The 7311-nt window shown below is 41.3% G+C and overlaps 1 long non-coding RNA gene across 1 annotated transcript in view; it reads right to left on the minus strand.

Annotated features, from left to right (window-relative positions):
• Nucleotides 1-4339: 4339 nt before the first annotated feature.
• Nucleotides 4340-7311, minus strand: part of LOC105552587 — a 24005-nt gene continuing 21033 nt past the window's right edge. The window contains exon 2 of the long non-coding RNA XR_001008035.1: nt 4340-4413. This is a non-coding gene — a long non-coding RNA (uncharacterized LOC105552587). The remainder of the gene's footprint in view (nt 4414-7311) is intronic.

Consider the following 7311-nt stretch of genomic DNA (forward strand, 5'->3'; position numbering starts at 1 on the left):
CAAGAGCCACCTGGCCAGAGCATCAAAAAGTCACTGGACTGAAAAGTCAGAGCTATGAAAAGTCAGCACAGCAGTCTAGAGAGTAAAGAAACTAAGGCAAACCAGTAAGACTAAAGGCACGCAATGACGACTTTAAAAACCCACTCATTCCACCTATGTAACAAACCCGCACGTTCTGTGCATGTATCCCAGAACTTAAAATAAATAAAAAATAAAAATAAATTTTTAAAACCCACTCAAAGATCTCAACCTTTGCCTAAAAGTGTTAATAGAGATATTTATTTGCTCTAGCCACATAAAAGCAGCATTTTACAAAACATTTTGCTTAGGAAAATAAAATGAATGAATACTCAAGAACATCTGATTTGATTTTATTAAGACATTCAAAACTGTCCACTTTCAGTGGAGACAGCAGCCAACAGCAGAGCCCTCTCCTGAGGATTCCACGTCCTCACCCTCCCACAGGTACTCGGGTGACCTGCTAAATTGACTGGCAGCCGTGGCGAACCTCACCAGGCAGTTACCAGGTCAAGGAAATTGACAGCAACATTTTGCAGTAGAAGCACAAGAAGCTGACCTAAATAACTAAACTAGGGACAAGAAAATATGTAACACAGAAAAGATTTACAAAGGAATATGGAGTTTCAGGAGGGGAAAAATGTTATGTCCCCTCCCCGAAGACCACAACTGCCTGGCTACAAACCCTAAGTCCCCGGCTGACTAGCTTTTAACTTCAGGCAAGTTGCTTACCCTCTTACTACTTCTGCTTCTTCACTAGCAAGTGGAAATAATTAAATAAAGCACCTAATTCAGGACACTGTGAAGATTAAATGAAGAAATGCACGTAAAGCACCTAGAACAGTGTTTGGTACATAGCAAGCGCTCAATCTGGGCTTATGATTATTATTAAATTTCCTGACAAAATGTTTTTATTCTTGCTATCAATGAGGGCTCCTCTGGCCAGGTACGGTGGCTCATGCCTGTAATTACAGCACTTTGGGAGGCTGAAGCAGGTGGATCATCTGAGGTCAGGAGTTCGAGACCAGCCTAGCCAACATGGCGAAACCCCATCTCTTCCAAAAATACAAAAAATTAGCCGGACGTGGTGGCATAAGCCTGTAATCCCAGCTACTCAGGAGGCTGAGGCAGGAGAATCGCTTGAACCCAGGAGGCGGAGGCTGCAGTGAGACGAGATTGTGCCACTGCAATCCAGCCTGGGAGACAGAATGAGACTCCATCTCAAAAAAAAAAAAAGAGGGCTCCTCAAAAAGTGTCCAAATATTTGCTCAGCAGTTCAGAAGGAGAGCTACAAGACTAATTCAAGCAAAATTTCTGAGGAAACAGAGGAATGAGTATTGAAAGTGTGGGAGCCATGGTCAAGCCAGTCCATCATTAGCTTCTGTTCTTTCTGGTGCTTCCCCATTCACTCGGCAGAACATCAGCTCTGACCCTGGGGATATAAAGGTGAACTTACAAGCCCTCTGCAGGAAGCCCAGAATGGATGTCCAATGAGGGAATAGGTGGGTAACTAAATGACACAAGTGTATAACACCAAATAGAAGCCCCTGAAAAGAGCAGAAGGGGCTACAGAATGGGATCCACCAGGATGAGGGCCTGAAGAGTTGGGAAAGGTAGACAGAAAGCAAGGCAGTCACCCTGTGACTGAGGTGGAGGAGGAGTGGGGAGGTATGCCAGGCAGGAGAGACACAGGGAGGCCATGTACAGCACAGAGGGAGAAGATGATGATGCCCTGGAACATTCTCTGCTCTCAGAAGTCACAAGTATTCTACCATTAATTCCCAGAGGAAGTCTCTTCAAAACAGACAGGAGAAGGAAACACTTATAATAAGTCTTGCAGGTCAGTAGCAGAGAAACAAACTGGTTTCCCTAGGTCTAGAAAAGAGCCTGTTCTGTAGTACTAACTCTTGGACCACAAATCCCTAACAAAATGCAAACTTCTAAAGATTCTTAATAGGTCTGTTAAGTAATTTTTTTTTTCAAGTGTGATGACATTTCATTCCACTGATCCAGGTGCAAAGACTGTACCAAAAACCCACCAAAGACTTCGTTTCATATAGGAAACTCTTGATGTAATTGTAGCTCTATGACTCATGGTAATTATCTTTTTAAAGAAACATATAAAACACGAAGAACGTGTACTTTTATTTTATGATCTTTTATAAAATAATAGCATTAGTATTTCATTCATAAGTGTAATAAAGTAACATCAAACAAGAAAAAAAGGAGAGTCCGACTCTGGTGCCTTAGTGAACACGGAAAAGCCTTACAGATCAGATTTACAGCAAGCCAGACAAACTCATCTTCACACCACTTTCATCCTACCCATCAAAAAGGTAGTAAGACTTCAAAAAGCACATCAATCAGGCCACTCTTGCTGTTTAAGACACAACCCCAAAACAACTTATAAACTATAGCACCACATTATATATAGAAAAATACCACTGCTGCTTGAATAATATCTAAACAGTGGAAATTTAAAAGGACAAAATTAGGAAGCAGAATAATAAAAGCCTAGAGGAGGATTCTGACAGCTCATAGAAGACTGGGTGACAGTAGGAGACTGTGGACCAGGACTTAGATCTGTAGAGGAAAAAGAACCAAGTTAGAAACCACTCTACGTCAAGCAAGAAGGAAGAGCTGCAATCTGAGAAAAGGGTGAGCTGGTGCAAGACCCCTAAATCCACAACAAGAGAATACTGCGTGTCAGCTACTGAACAACAGCAACAAAAATTTTTATACCTTTCAATAAAAGTGCTTCAAAAGAGTTACCTATGTTCACATACTCGTGCCACCAATTAAAAGTATAATAATCAAAATTAGTTTCTTTAAATTATTTTCAATTTATATACCAGAATCTCAAAACAGATAAAAATTCCTTTCTGAAGTATGCAACTTAATGTCACTTCTCCATGTGTAGCATTTTCTTCAAAAACACAAAACTTTGTTAATGTTCTTCTAACTCCCAAGTTACTCAGTAACCACAAGAGTAACTGAAAAACAGTCTGGGAACAGTAGCACGTAGATCCAGGTCTTAATCTGAGCCTTGTGACCAAGCTTTACTAAATGGCTCAACTCAGACAAGTCCTGAGTTTCCCAGAGGAAAATGAGCTTTATTTCCTGAAGCCTGTAGCCACCTCTGTCCTGAAAGGACAGGAAACTGTAATAATTTTCCCCAAAAGTATATGTAAACAGGCTGCAGAAGGGAGTTACCTAGATATTGCCTTGGTCAGATATTACCTCCCTAAGTCTCAGTTTTCTCATCAGGAAAATAGGAATCACATCATTCCCCTTCCAGGGTTGATACGAAGGTACACATGGTCATAGTGGAATTTAAAAGATGCACTAATGCCCAGAATGGCAAAACTTGGTGTCAGTATCATTACCGCCTCACTGCTCATCTCCCCAGGCAATATCTCCCACCCATACTAAACACCCAAACGTCACTGTTACCCCTAGCAACTACAGAATCATGGGAAGGCAGAACAGATGAAGTTTGGAAAGCTACTAAATAACAGTTGTGGGCTAACAGCCAGGTTATCAGACAAGCAAATGCTACCCAAATCAAGCTTCTTACCTGCATTTCTACATCAGCTACAATGGTCTTGGTGTATCTCTACATTCCAAGTCTTCAGGCATCCTTTGTAAATACTAAGTATCGGGGTACTTAGGTTGACAAAGTAACTACATTAACCACATATCATACCTCTACATCACTATCACCAAGAACAACAGTATTCCAAATATTAGACTCATAACTCTAAAGAAACAATTTCCTCCCCTCACTCTCTGGGAAAAAAGAAAGAAAGAAAAATTTTGCAGAGAAATAAAGTGGGAAGCCAGTGTTCTAATATAAACATGACAAGCCCAATTCTATCACTGCAATATACTTTCTGACTTCAGTACAAAAATCTTTTCTGACCATCTGGAGCTACTCCAGGCATGAGGCCAAAACTTTGTAATTCCTTTTCAAAGTAAATGACAGATCAGTAACTGCCACGTTGCTAATGCACAGCCAAAGGGAGCACCTCATATCCTATTCAATGCTCCCTGGAGTTTTACACATGTAGTAAAAACAAAGTGCTTCCAAATAAATCTGCCCACTTTCCAATATTCCAAACTGAACAGCGATCCTGTCACTTTTGCACAAGGCGGCATTTTTTCGAGTGTGATCCTTTTACCCTGTTTCACACACAGGAAGCAGGACTTCAAGTTTCACTAGAAACAGCCATATCCACACTAAAATGAATCCTAAGGATGTCCACTACTGTTTCAGTTCTCCAGAAATGGCACATAGGAGTCTACCAAAACTTTTTTTTTCTTTTGAGACAGAGTCTAGCTCTGTCGCCCAGGCTGGAGTGCAGTGGCGTGATCCTGGCTCACTGCAACCTCCGCCTCCCGGGTTCAAGCAATTCTCCTGCCTCAGCCTCCTGAGTAGCTGGGACTACAAGCATGTGCCACCACGCCCGGCTAATTTTTTGTATTTTTAGTAGAGACGGGGTTTCACCATGTTGGTCAGGCTGGTCTCGAACTCCTGACCTCATGATCCGTCCACCTCGGCCTCCCAAAGTGCTGAGATTACAGGCGTGAGCCACCGCATGTGGCCCCTACCAGAAATTTAAGAGTCTGTTCCCAGCAGTGCCTGAGATGCCTATAAGGTTGCAATAAACATGGGGTCACATATATACAGGGCAACAGAGTTGAACTCAAGATCAATGGTGACCCATAAAGTTGGTGGACACTTCTTTTTAAATCCCACTGACTAGCAGAATCACTTTCTTCTTTCATCCAATACACCAAATGGAGAGCCTACTATGTGCCAGGTACTACAGTGATGATGAATGAAATCAAATCTCCCAACACCTTTGCCAAAAATATAAATTTGAAGAGCCCAAAAACCAGTTTCATGTAATACACCATTGATAATAAGCGCCACTTGAAAGCTCAGAGGCTAAAATTTGATAATCTTCCCCTGGAGCATATTGAGTAGAAAGATAGCAGCCAGCAATGGCTATGGACTTCCTACATTTCAAAGAAATGAAAGTTATCTCTGAAGTCACTCTTTGCATTGGGGAGCTGTCTTATCCTTTTAAGTAAAACATTTTAAAACTGAACAACCTGAAAACTCATCTGTTAGCAAACTGTTTCTCACAAAGACAAGTTAACAGGAGTTTTACAGATGAATAAAAGATGACAGGAGTTTTACAGATGAATAAAAGATGAGTAAATAGTAGCTGGCCACTAATCACAAAATTAAGCAGCAGATAGATTATAAATAAAAATATAAAACAGGTCATTAGGGGGCTGACTTAGTCCATCTGGTCTGCTTTAACAAAATATCTTAGCCTGGGTAATTTACAAACAACAGAAATTCATTTCTTATAGTTCTCAGGGTTGGTAAGTCCAAAATCAAGGCATCAACAAATCAGATGTCTGGTGAGGGCTCCTTTCCTGGTTCACAGATGGCGCCTTCTTGCTGTGTCCTCACATGGTGGAGGGGGCAATCAGGCTCCCTTAGGCTATCTATCTAATCTAGCCACCTATTTTAAGAGAAAGAGTCTTCTATGTTGTCCAGGCTGGAGTGCAGGGGTTATTCACTCACTGCAGTCTCAAACTCCTGGCCTCAAGCAATCTTCTCACTGCTGCAGCCTTCCATATAGCTGGAACTATAGGTTTGCACCACCACACCTGGCCATTAAGCTTATTTTATACGGGCATGAATCCCATTAATGAGGGATCCACTCAAGATGTAACTGCCTCCCAAAGACCCCACCTCTTAACACCATCACCTTGGGGGTTAGGATTTCAACACATAAATAAAATTTGGTGAGGGGAGAGAGACACATTCAGACCACAGCAGGGTCTCATCCTGCTGGTGAAAAACTATCCCTGAGGATAAATTCACAAAATCAGAGTAAGAGAGCTAGAAAAGGCATTAGAGATCGTCCTACTCTGATTTTACCCAGCTCTTCTCTTAGAGACTGTTCTTTCAGGTTGCCCTCAAAACATCATGTAATCATTACTAAAATAATGGCATCCGAATGTCCTGAGCCCACTCCAAATGGAATCCTTGTGTCCTATCTGAGAACGGGAAAGAGATCAGCAATCATATCAGACAGTCACAGACAATTCAGAATCCTGGTAAGAGAAACAGCAGAAACCTCAGCGCAGATTCCTTGTCACAGGAATGCATGAGGAGGAAGGACACTCTGTCCTGGGTCTTTGGGGCTAGAAGGGGAAGAGAAGTAAACGTTGTAATCATTGACAGAATTACCCTTCTCAAAGAGTTTAACAGGCACAGTGGAAATTCTAAGGCAGATATCACTATCAAAGAAAACTGCTGGGAGGAGAATGGGTAGCAGGGGAGAATATCAGCAATGCAAGAATCTGAACAGAAGGACAACGTACAAGAAAAGGTAGGGACTTTCTGAAGGCATTTTCGGTGGTGGGGGATAGGGATGATGTAAACAGCAAAGAATAGACTGTAGGAAAAGACAAAGAATGCTATGTTATTTTAGGGAACTGTGGAACATTTGAAGAAAAATGGGGAAAATACAGAAAAATCAAGACTTGCTTCAAAAGTATATAACAAAAAATGTATTTAACAAGGAAGATAGCGAGAAAAGATACGTGTAAACAAAGGACAGCAATGGATCATTCAAAAGAGAAATCTTAAAATCTATGAGAGCAAGATGTGGTTTTGTAGCATTAGATCATACAGCAATTTCACTACCTTCGAAGGTGTCACCAAAAAGTAATGCTTTAAAGAGAGACACTATTTTTTTCTGACTCTGCCTACATTCACTTAATTCTTCATTCTCCTCTCATTTAGACCTAAGTTATTCACTTACTTAAGATTAACTTTTTCTCAGTGATATGGGCTTCAGGAAATAACTAATAGAAGTCAAAATGAGAAGAGGATGGATGGATAGTGACTTAAGAGTTTGGCAGAGTCCAAAAAAAAAAAGGACTTAGAAATATATATAAAATCAGCTCTGCCCAAATTGCAAAATGCCAATCATAATACTTACACAATAATCAAACAGTGATAAAGAGAAAATCCCACTTTCAAGAAGGAGAAAAGTGGCCGTGGTGGCTGACACCTGTAATCCCAGCACTTTGGGAGGCCAAGACGGGCAGACCATGGGGTCAAGAGTTCAAGAGCAGCCTGGCTAACACAGTGAAACCCCATCTCTACTAAAAATCCAAAAAATTAACCAGGTGTGGTAGCACACACCTGTCGTCCCAGCTACTCGGGAGGCTGAGGCAGGAGAATCGCTTGAACCTGGGAGG

Source organism: Mandrillus leucophaeus, unplaced genomic scaffold, assembly GCF_000951045.1.
Source record: "Mandrillus leucophaeus isolate KB7577 unplaced genomic scaffold, Mleu.le_1.0 Scaffold566, whole genome shotgun sequence".
Lineage (NCBI taxonomy): Eukaryota > Metazoa > Chordata > Mammalia > Primates > Cercopithecidae > Mandrillus > Mandrillus leucophaeus.